Below are 12,473 nucleotides of genomic sequence, written 5' to 3'. Positions count from 1 at the left end.
TTTTAGCATTCCTCAAATTTGGTTGCAAAAATCTTGCTCATTCTTGTCTATGTTGTTGGGTGGTAAGGTGAAGCTACTAGTTTCACCTTCTTTGCTACACTCTTGTATTTAGTTTCAACATGGACTTATGGGCCGAATGTTTGGTTTTCAATAAAGGCTTGTATGACTTGATACATTTCCATAGAGAATACTTACACAATTTCATTTTCCAAATGCAAACTAGATTCCATTATAGCATCAAGCTCACCCATAGTATCTACAAAATAAACTTGCTCACACAAACCCAAAACATTTTCAACAGGCTCTAGCAACCCACTCTTTTTCATACCCATTTGTACATTATGTACATACTGCCTCTCATATCTCTTCAAATCTTCAAGTTTTGAAAACATATTGATCCATTCCTTGTTACCAAGGATCTCATTGAGAGAGTTTCACCTCTTTTTGAATCAGGGGAGATTTTTTTTCTTTCTGTACCACTTCAATCCCGCTTACAATGGTACTTGGCCAAAACCCATCATTTCACTATGATCATGAAACTCTTTGCTCACCTTTGGTAGAGGATGATTTCTGAGGTTGTCACGATTTCTTCCATGGTTTACACAAACTGTGAGAAATTGAACTACACGTTTACCATCTTTGCTTTGTATGGCATAAGCAGAACCATCATACATTACCTTTGTTTCCATTCTAACTCCCACAATGTAGGGCTGCCAAGGATAAGATGATATGAAGATGTTTCCTATATAAAGAAGTTTTGTTCGACCTTTATATCACCTATTTTTACCTTTACACTTGGACACGCTGCATACAATTCTACTAATGAACTATTTTGGCACTCTGATCATCCAACCATGTTATGTGTCCATTGGCCATTTATATTTGTTGTAAAGACTTGTTGACATTATGTTTATTTTAGAACCATGGTCAATTAAAACAACAAATGGTTCTTCAAGATCACCTACCTTGATCAATGTCTCTGTAGTAGCCCGTGTCCAATGGCTTCCAAAATAGTGGCTCCTAGGAATACTTTGAGATTCTTCCCCATCATCAACAAATTTCACTTGCCTTACATTCCAAGAATACTCATAGCATCCCACCATAGCTTCATCACCTTCTTTATCACACACATGTACTTCTTGCGTCTTCACAATATCGCCTTCAACTTGTGGGCGAATAGACTCTCCAAGTGTTTGCTTCTTTCTCTTGATGATGTCGATAATTTATTCATGGAATTCATGCTTGGCTATGCCAAGCACCTCACCCAAAGTAAACTCAACCTTTCTACTCAAAATCCTCTCCTCTAGAGCTTTCTTCATGTTTGTAGCAAGCTCATTGTAGCAAGCTCAATGTCGGATTATAGTTTTTAAGCTGGTCCTTTTGGCTTACCTTTTGTTGGCTCCCTTTTCTTTCGTGTTGTAGATTCCTCCATGGTCACTTCTGGTGAAGGTGCCTCCTGTGTCGGTGGTGCTCTCAAAGGTACTGCATCATTCCTTCCTCCACTTCTTGTAGCTCTTTTTGAAGGCCCTTCATCACCATTTTCACGCCTATGCTTTTCTTCTACAATAGCTTCGTGGCTTTGGCAGTTTGTAATGTAGGCATGGATAGACATTGAATCCATTTGATCACTCCACCCTGTTTCTAGACAAATGCAATCACCTGCTTCATGTACAATCTCTTTTGTAAGCTTCTCTTTTTATCTAATTGCATGAAATTTGGCCAAAGTAGACCATGATGGTCACTCACCTCTTCATCACTAAGACGCTCAATTTTTACTCCATAAGTAGATGCCTCAATGAAAGGGTGGTGATAATGCGTGTGATAGTCTCCACCCATCCATACTATCTTATAGCCTTACCCTAGCGTACACACTGTCCGGTTGTGCCGATGGCCTTGCACATAGGACCCAGGTCCTTACATTACCCCCCCTTGAAGAATTGTTTTCGTACTCAAAAACGAATGTAGGAGAACGTTTCTTAAGTGCGGAAACATTCTCCCATGTAGAACCTTCTTCAGGTCTATCTAGCCATTTTACCAACACCTATCGTCTGACATGATGTCTGGTGCAAAGCTCATGAGAATCAAAAATATTTTTGGGCTCATGAGGAATACTTGGTGGTTTGATAGGTCAACTAACACACCTGTCTCAATGACATTATCATTCTGTCGTAGCTGTTTTTGTAAACAACTACTAACATGGTAAACAGGATAACTCGTGAGTGCTCTACGAGAGCTAACTTATAGGCCACTTGACCTATACGTTTGACATTGGTAAACGGTACACGATAGAGTGGTGAAAGTTTAGCAACTTTTCCCATCTTCAGACTTTCTGAATGCTCCAGAACGTTGAGGAAAACCTTGTCTCCTTCTTCGAATGTAGGAAGACAACGATGCTCATATGCGTACTTCTTATATCGATCTTGAGATTGCTAAACTTTCTGTCAAGCAACTCTAAGCATGTCAAAATGGTCTCGGAGAAAATCCTTTGCTTGTTGTATCTTCTCCTTAGCCAACCCCACCGTAACGGGTGATCTAGGTTGAAATCGATATAAAAGCATAAATGGACTAAACCCTGTAGTCACATGCTTTGAACTATTATAAGAAAATTCCAATATAGGTAAGTAGTCTTCCCAATTGGTTTGCTTCTTTCTGTTTGACCATACATGTATGGATGATCAGCCGTACTTAGATTAAGTCTAGTTTCCAACTTTTGGAACACAGATCTCCAAAAGTGATTATCAAACTTTCGATCTCTGTCACTAATGATACTAGCTGGAAGACTATAGAGTTTATATATATGCTCTACAAATAGCCATGCTAATTCCGGTGTCTTAACGGTAGTCTTAATGGGAATGAATCGACCCATCTTCAATTACCCAAATGGCATCATGGCCAGGATTTGTAGTAGGTAGTCCCACTAAAAAATCCATAGAGATACTCTCTCACTTACCTTGTGGAATTTCTAAAGGATGTAAAAGGCCACCTACCTTGAGGAGCTCTGCCTTAATAACTTGGCACTGTTCGCATTTTAGTACGTACTCTTGAACATCATCATGTAAGCCCAACTAATAAAATTGCCGTCGAGCTAAGGCATGCGTCTTACGGATACCTAGATGACCAGGACTTGGACTATCGTGACACTCAAATAAGATTTGGCACCTCGTCTGTGAGTCCTTTGGCACACATACTCTACCTTTGTGGAGTAAGTAGCCATCATCAATGGAAAAATTCTTCCATCGCTTAAGCTCTTCTATGTGTGTTGGAGTTTCTATCTGCGCGTGAGAGACATGTTGATCTCGCTGTTTAGAGACATGTGAGTGTGAGGGATCCCTTTTTAAAACTGCAGTCCACACTTTAGCATATGATTAATCTTGTGCACACTTGCCACGTAATGACGTAAAAAATCCACTCTTTAGTTCCGTGAAAGCAAGTGAATTAATATGAGGTATCCGACTTAGTGCATCCGCTACTACATTATATAGCCCCTTGCGATATTATAGCTTACAATCATAATCTTGAAGGATTTCTACCCATCTAGCTTTACGGACCTTTGAGTCTATTTTAGTAGTAAACCATTTGATACTCTCATGGTCAAAAACTACTTCAAACTCGGCACCATATAAATAGTGTCGCCACTTTTGTAAAGCGTGAATTATGGCATAGAGCTCTCTCTCATAAACATAATAATTATATTGAGCTCTATCTAACATTTTACTTTCAAAGGCTATACGTCTTCCCTCCTGGAGAAGTATTGCACCAATGGATTTATCACTAGCATCAGTCTCTACCACAAACGGCTTAAGTGGGTCGATGATTTCTAAGATGGGAGCAGTGGCTATAGCTACCTTGAGCTGTTCAAAACTATATCTTTTGACTTCTTCCCAAGAAAAGGTCTTAAATTTTTCTTTGAGTTGATCCGTCATAGGAACAATGATTTTGGCATAGTCACGGATATACTGTCGATAAAATCAAGCCATGTCTAAAAGTATTTGAAGCTCCTAAACCGTGTTGGGATGTGGCCATCGAAGAATGGCTGCGACCTTGTCAGTGTCCATCTTGATGCTAGAATAAGAGATCACATGACCGAGGTAATAGATCTTTGTTTTAAAGAAATTGCACTTGCTTTGCTTAGCATACAGCACGTAAGCTCGTAGCTATTCAAACATTAATCATAAGTGTTCTATGTGTTCATCTTCAGTCTCACTATAAATGAGAATGTCATCAAGGAAAACCACAAAAAAAATTCCAAGATAGGGACGTAAGACACTATCCATGAGTGTCATAAATGTAGCTGGAGCATTAGTTAGACCAAAAGGCATAATGAAAAAATCAAAATGCCCGAACCGTGTTCTAAAGGCAGTTTTGGAGATATCTTGTAGTAGGATACACACCTGGTGGTATCCTGAACGAAGATCTATCTTTGTATAGTATCTTTCCTCATGGAGTTGATCAAACAACTCATCCACTCGAGTTACAAGATACTTGTTCTTGATGGTTATCGCATTTAATCCTCAATAATCTACACACATGCGCATAGTACCATCTTTCTTTTTTACCAATAGAATTGGTGATGCCCAAGGCGAAGTGCTAGGTCTAATGAAACCATGGGTGAGGTAGTCAGCCAACTGACTCTCAACCTCCTTGGCTTCTTTAGCACTCATATGATAAGCTGGTTTACTCATCGGTTTAGTTCCTGGCAAGACATCTATGCCATGCTACACATCACGTGTACGGGGTAAACCCGGTGGTAAATCACTTGAGAACACATCACTATACTCCGTGAGTAAGTGAGTCAAATTTTTCCATGCAAAAGGAGAAAGTAAACTATAGTTATGCTGGGAAGGAGAATCTTGTAATTCGTGTAATGTTTGTTTTACAATAGTTGCACGTTGCTCTAAAGAATTAAAATTGGGAGCACTTTTCTCGTTAGATTTGTTAACACTTTGTTTATCATTAGAATTCATTGCACTTTGCATACCATTACTAGAATTCACTGCACTTTGCTCTTGAGAATTCACAAGACTTGGAGAGAAGCAGTAACACAAAAAGACTTCATCTATTAAATCTGCTTTCGACAAAATAGAAATCTCGGATGTACATATAAGAGGTGCAGATGGTATATTTTTCTCACCGAGCAAAAGGCCATGTTTACCATTGGCCATAAAGGATAAGGAGTTGTGTTCATAACTAGTGTGCAATGTGTTTCCTAAACCATGCAGCCACTCCCGTCCTCAAAATACATCAGCACGGTCCATGTTCATAACTTGGAAATCAAGGTTCATCGTATGATCTTGAACAATAATCTCAACCCCTTGAACTACCATGTCCCATACTTATTTATCATTTCCAAACATTTTCTCCACCACATAGTTGTGAGAGAAGGGGAGCCTATGTAAGCTTCAATTTCTTGACTAGCTTATAGTTCAAGAAGTTATGAGTTGCACCATCATCCACTAGAATATGAACATGTTGTCCGTTAATAGTGCCATGCATGCGAAACCAATCATGGGGGCCAAAGGTGGGATTCCACATTGAAACAGGCACACAACACTTGTGCTTTTCTTCCATATGAAGAACCTCTACAACACAATATTTAGGAGATGAATCTAATATGAGGCGTTGCACCATGTGCATGGCCTTTTCTTTTCCTTGCAAAAGAGACCAATCTTTTTTGTTATGTTGGTCCAAAAGACATCTAAAACACAAATTGTGTTTCTTCGCACGCTCAAAATCGGCAGTGCTAGGAGACCCACATGGAGTATCTCGTGATTTCTTAGGCTTCTTAGCTTCTTGTGGGCATGGAGAGGTAGATTGTCTCTTATTCCTCTTGGAACGTGTGGGAGATCTATCTCGCCATTGGCTCTTAGCAAAAGTATTCTTAGAGTAGGGAACATTTCTTTTCCTCTCTTGGTCATCATCATATCTTTGGGCATGACTGATGGCTTCCTCCAATGTTTTTGGATGTTGGGTCTTGACATATGGACGATAGTCTTTGTCAAGACCCCTATAAAAACCTTGTATTTTTCGAAATTCATCTAGACCTTCTAGTTTTAATATGATTTCCCGATACTTCGAAAGGTACTATGTGCGAGAGAGGCCAGACATGCGGCATGCATCCCATGCTAACCAATTCTTATCTTCTTTATTGGAGTCCAAAAACTCTTTGGAGAAAGAAGTTTGAAATGCAGCCCAAGACGGAGGACGAGTATCTATTGGAAATATCATCCACCACTTATAGGCCTTGCCTTTAAGAGACAGAATTGTTTCCACAACCGTCTTTATACCCGGGGTGTGCCTCAATCTATGAATATCACTCCATTTGTGTAAGAACGTATTGACCGCATCCTTGTTGCGATCACGCTCTTCCCCGTGAAACTCAAGAATGGTGATATTCTTAAGTAATGCATTTCTACCTTCTCCTAGATCATCATCATCATGCATATTAGTGTCAGCAACACCTGTGGTTCCCTGATTTTGATCTACGTACTCAAAATCAAATGTGTGTGTAGATGGGATATCCTCATTGGCCATGGTAAAAACACACTTATGCAAAGAGAGAAAAAAAACGACGACTTGTACCTTGAGAAATTGAAGTCTTTGTGTTTTGTGGGCTCCACAATTTGCATTGCATGAGAACCTCGCCTTGTGAGAACTTGAGCGCTTCACTTGTCATTCGTTGTAAGAACACCTTTGATGATTCTTCCCAAAAACTCGTCGTTTTTGTGAAGGCTTTTCTTCACTTTGAAGCTACCTCTTTGAGGAAAAAAGAATTTTTGGAGGAAAACTTTCCTTCCTCCAAGAAGTGAAAAGGAAGGGTGAAGCTACTTCCTTGAAGTTTGAAGCTTTCCCTATCCTTCTAGTTTTCCTTTCAACACAAGTAGGGTATCTTTCCTTGTTATACACAACAAGGGTCAATAGCTTGATGGTAAAGTGTTGGCCTCTTACCCTCATGGGGTGTGTTCAACCCTCCTTCATGCAAGGGTTAAGCAGGCCTTCCTACGCGCGCAACCAATGGTACCAACCGTGCGTCGCACAGAACCCTGTGCCTGTCCTCCTTTTGCTGCACAACGAAGACATCGCTGTCTGCAAAACATGGGAGAGAAGCAGAGTGTCGCATGCACATGAAATCCGATTTTTTCCTCCTCCCAAAAATAGCTCGGATACCAGTGAAAGGGCGGTGGTAATGCGTGTGCTAGTCTCCACCCAACCGTGCTATCTTATAGCCTCCCCCTAGCGTACACACTGTCCGGCCATGCCGGTGGCCTTCCCCATAGGATCCATGTCCTTACACTCAACTCAAGAGGTGGCATGGTTAGTTGCCATATCTTCAATGAAGGTTTTCATTCCCCCCTTCCCAAAGTTAGTTCTCAAGGGTAGACCTATCTCTCTTAAGTGGATTTTACTATCCTTAAAAAAGACAACATCTTTTGTCAAAGCATCATTAAAACTATCACAATCCCTTCTTACATGGTCTATACTATCACACCAAATACATCTATTAACAAACCCTTCTTTGGGTTGTTGTCTTTGCCTAGGAAGTGGCCCTGATGGTTGCCCTTTTTCTTCAAGATTTGCAAGCTTCACATTCAAGTCCCCCTTTCCTTTTACAAGATCATCTAGCATATACTCATCAAACTTAGGAGCTATAAAAGTAGGCTTTACCATTTTGTCAGAAGTTGAGGTGGAAGGACTTTTAGTATTAACTACCATCTTGTCCCTTCTTCTTCTTTGTTGTTTGGCAAACAGTGAGAAGGCACCTTCAACCTCATTCCAATTAGTCTTTAGTACTTGCTCATCATATTTATTTTCAAAAAGAAGCTCCAAATTCTCTTGAAACTCTTTATCTGCACCTTGTAAGAAAAGATATGTCTTCTCTGCATCTAGTGTGGCCCTTTATGTCTTGGTGAGTTGTGCATAGTGCCGCTCAAATTCCCTAAGTAGCTCTGTTATTGATAGTCCTTGCTTTGGCCTGACTACCCATTCTAAGAATGTCCTTTTGGTGAATCTCTTAGAGTCCTCCATGAAATATTCCTCCTTTAAAGCTATTTTGAGTTCTTCCCAGTTTCTCCCATACCCATCTTTAATTCCCCTAACATGTTCCCTAATTTTTGGAGCAACAACCAGCTCAAAGCTTTGAATCATCTCACCTTCAGATACGCGACGCAACTCCATCTCCTTCACATACTCTCTCACGTACTTGGTTACATCTTTGCCATTGAACTGATCCATTCTGTTGACGACAACTTGTATGGCTTTGGTTGTTGAAATTTCCCTTCTTTTAGTGGCATTTTGTTGTTGCATGAACATTGCAAATTCTTGAAACATTTTCATTGTTGCTAGTTCAAAATGCATACCATGTTTCTCCACATGATCACCCATGGTTACCCACAAACTCTCACCATGGCAGTTTTGCATCGGGTTCACCAAAAATATGTCAAGAAATTTGCGGTCTTGCCAAGAAAGCACCGGGTTTTTGGCTGTGAGAATTTGTGAGAGAACTCCAAAAACTATATGAAGGAGTTAAACCATAGATGCCATGAATTCTAGGGTTTGGAAGGAAGTACAATCAAAGAAGCCCTACTCTTTCTCTCTTGCACTCACACACACACAAAGAAAGAACACAAAAGAGAATATCAAACTAGCACAACGATGAAAACATCAAAGCTAAGGTCATATCATATCATGGGTAATATGAAAAGATTAATAGATGATTTAATGGAGTTCAATCTTTGCCGAACAAACAGACTACGAATTTATCTTTGGAATTGCAATTTTGTGCTTACCATAATATATATGTTTTGACTAGTGATTGGGATTAATTGTGTGTACAAATCCTCTTGGTTTATAGCAAGATAACTGTTGGAATTAGGGTTGCAGAGAAACACACACAGCTTGGAGAAGACGAAGGAAGCTCAAGGCACACAATAGAGAGTGTATTACTTAGTGTGCAATGGAAAGATAGATAGCCCTAGAGTGATGGGCGTATATACAATGCACGGGGGAAAAAACCTCCTAAAGAGGGAAAAAATGCCCCGGCGGTCCTAGTGTGTTCACACACATCACTACCACATGTATATGGTAACAAATCCCCCCTGGAGTGATGCGGTGAACGAGAGCTGGCACATGAGTAAAGGGAAGTGCCATGCCCTGAGGACAGGATCAGTCCACAAAGGGGAGTAAGCCCAAAGCTTTGCGGAAAGCTTCAAGCTTCTCACGAGACAATGCCTTTGTGAAAAGATCTGCAAGGTTGTCCTGTGTTGGCACATAAGCCAAGCTGATCTCTCCTGCTGAGAGCCTCTCCCTGACATAGTGGTAATGCACCTCAATGTGCTTTGTGCGAGCATGAAAAACTGGGTTCCTCGCAACTGCCAATGCGCTCTGACTGTCAGTGTAGATAGTGTTGGCAGTGTCCTGTCCAACACCCAAGTCAGCCATAAGGCGTCTGAGCCATACACACTCAACCGTAGCTGTGAAGACTGCCCTGTACTCAGCCTCACAACTCGAAGTGGCCACAGTAGGTTGCTTCTTGCTCAACCATGATATACATGAACTGCCAAGCATGAAACAAAAACCACTTGTGGACACTCGCGTGTCAAAACAACCAGCCCAATCTGAGTCCGAAAAAGCATGTAAGTCTGGCGGCAATGATCCCCCCTTGGGATAAAACAAGCCAAGATGTAAAGTGCCACTAAGGTAGCGGAAAATCCTCTTGACAGCCTGCCAATGCTTAGACCCTGGGCTATGCATAAATCTGCTGACCTGCGAGACTGCAAACTGAATATCTGGCCTCGTGTTGCATACATAAATGAGGCAGCCAACAGCAGTTTGGTAAAGAGTGACATCAGCAGGATCGCCAGCATCATGTAGACTCAACTTCAAACCTGTTTCCATGGGAGTGGCAATAGGTTTGCAATCCTCAAGTCCAAACTTACATAGCAATGTCTCTATGTAACTTTTCTGACACAAGGCAATACCACCATCACACTGCTTAAACTGTATACCCAAGTAATGATGCAACAGCCCCAAATCTTTCATCTTGAAAGTAGCATTCAAATCAGCCTTAAATTCAGCAATATGTCTCTCATTTGGTCCAGTGATCAGCAAATCATCAACATAAAGAACCACAATGAGAAATACATCATCCTCACGCTTTACATACAATGTGCTTTCTGTTGGACTGTTACGAAAGCCTCGTTTAACCAAATGAGTGTCAGCTTTCTCATACCAAGCACGAGGAGATTGCTTCAACCCATACAAAGCCTTCTTACATTTGCACACTTTGTCCTCTTGTCCTTTTATGACAAAACCGCGAGGCTGCGTTACATAAACTTCCTCAAATATGTCACCATTCAAGAAAGCAGTAACAATGTCTGATTGATGTACATCCCAACCAAAATGAGCTGCCAATGCACATAGAAAACGCACAGTAGTCATACGACAAGTGGGAGCAAAAGTCTCTTCATAATCTATGCCTTTTTGTTGTGCATAACCCTTTGCAACAAGTCGAGCCTTATGGCGATCGATCTCACCATCCGGCTTGCGTTTCAACTTGTAAACCCACTTCGTACCAATGGCCTTTTTTCCAGGAGGCAAATCACATAAAGTCCATGTGTCATTCTCTATAAGTGCATCATATTCTGATTTCATGGCAGCAATCCAATTTTCTGAATTATGTGCTTCATCAAAAGACAGAGGCTCCTCAACATCATGTAAACTAGACACAGCCAAAGCATAACAATCTGATGCATAAGATGCATGGCGAGAGCCTGAACGAGTACGACTAGATAAAGGTGCATCCAATTTACTGTCACGCAAAGTGTGCACCAGCCATTTTGGCATACCTCTAGCCTGCTCATTTTCAGCCCTTTCCTCATCAAGTACATCATGTACATCTGCATCAGTAATAGGCTGTTCTAAAACATTTTCAGAAACCCCCATAGGCTGTACATTTGCCTCATTGGAACTTACATTCGTATTTCCACCACTAAAAAGAGGCAACAAAGTGTCATAAATGTCCTGTGAGCTTACATTACTGTCTCTAGTACATGACAGCAAGGGTTGAACAGAATCTTCCACAAACACTACATCCCGTGAAACCAAAATACGTTTTGTTTGCGGATGATACAACCTGTAACCTTTGCTTTCAGCACTATAACCAACAAAAATACATTTGACAGCCTTATCATCCAATTTTCTGCGCTGCACTTGTGGCACCAAAGCATATGCCAAACAGCCAAAAACACGCATGTGCTCAATAGAAGGTTTTCTATCATGCCATGCTTCATATGGAGTAATAGACTGCAAAGCTTTCGTAGGACACCTGTTAAGTACATAAGTGGCACACATGATGGCCTCAAGCCAAAAAGAATGCGGCAAAGCTTGACTTTTGACCATACATCGTGCCATTTCCGTTAGTGACCTGTTTTTCCTCTCAGCAACACCATTTTGCTGAGGTGTATAAGGCACTGTACATTGGTGTTTTATCCCACGACTAGCCAAAAATGCATTAAATTCATGAGACATATACTCCCCCCCTCGATCGGAACGGAGGGTGCCCATAGTACATTTTGAGACATTTTCAGCCATAGCCAAAAATTGTTTGAAGCACATAAAAACTTCGGGCTTTGCTTTAAGCGGAAATACCCATGCATGCCTGGAGTAATCATCAATGAAAGTCACGAAGTACAGGTAATTGCCCAAGGACGGAGTTTGCATGGGCCCACAAACATCACTATGCACAAGTTGCAACCTGCATGTGGCCCTAACTGAACCATCCTTTGGAAACTTAGAACGCTGCATTTTACCCAGAATACAGCCTTCACAAACATGTTTGATAGGTGCTTCAAGAGGCGGCAAAGAAGCAACCATATCAGATTTCTACAAACGCAGCAAATTGGCAAAATTCAGATGACCAAAACGTGCATGCCAAAGTTTTGCATCTGAAATAGCCCTTGAATCTGCAACAGCATTTGCAAAATTTTGTCCACACTTGTCATACAAAGTGAGCTTATATAGCCCACGGCACAAAAGCCCAGATGCAACAATTTCATCACCAAAACTGAGATCATGAACTGTACATCTGTCATCCACAAATTTGACTACAAGTCCAAGTCTAGCAAGTGCGGATACAGACAATAGATTCTTCTTGATCCCAGGTACATAAAGTGCATCAACAAGTGTGAAGGAACTGCCATTAGCAGCAGTGAGCACAATCTTTCCAACTCCCTGAACTGGATAAGAGGCGTTGTTGGCACAAGTGACTGAATTCCCATGAGGGACAGACTCGAGAGAGGTAAACAATTCACGATGTGAGGTAATGTGCTTTGTAGCACCACTGTCGAAATACCACACATGTGAATCTGCAGCAACTGACAAGCATGCATCATGGACAGCAGGATTGTAAGTGCACTCTGCGCTAAAAGCCCATTCTGCATCAACATCAGCATCACAATCTCCTTTCACAGAAGACTCAA

This window comes from Adiantum capillus-veneris, chromosome 20 (assembly GCF_014529385.1).
Source record: "Adiantum capillus-veneris isolate H3 chromosome 20, ASM1452938v2, whole genome shotgun sequence".
NCBI classification, from domain to species: Eukaryota; Viridiplantae; Streptophyta; class Polypodiopsida; order Polypodiales; family Pteridaceae; genus Adiantum; species Adiantum capillus-veneris.
The sequence above is the reverse complement of the archived record's forward strand: the minus strand, read 5'-3'. Positions refer to the sequence as shown.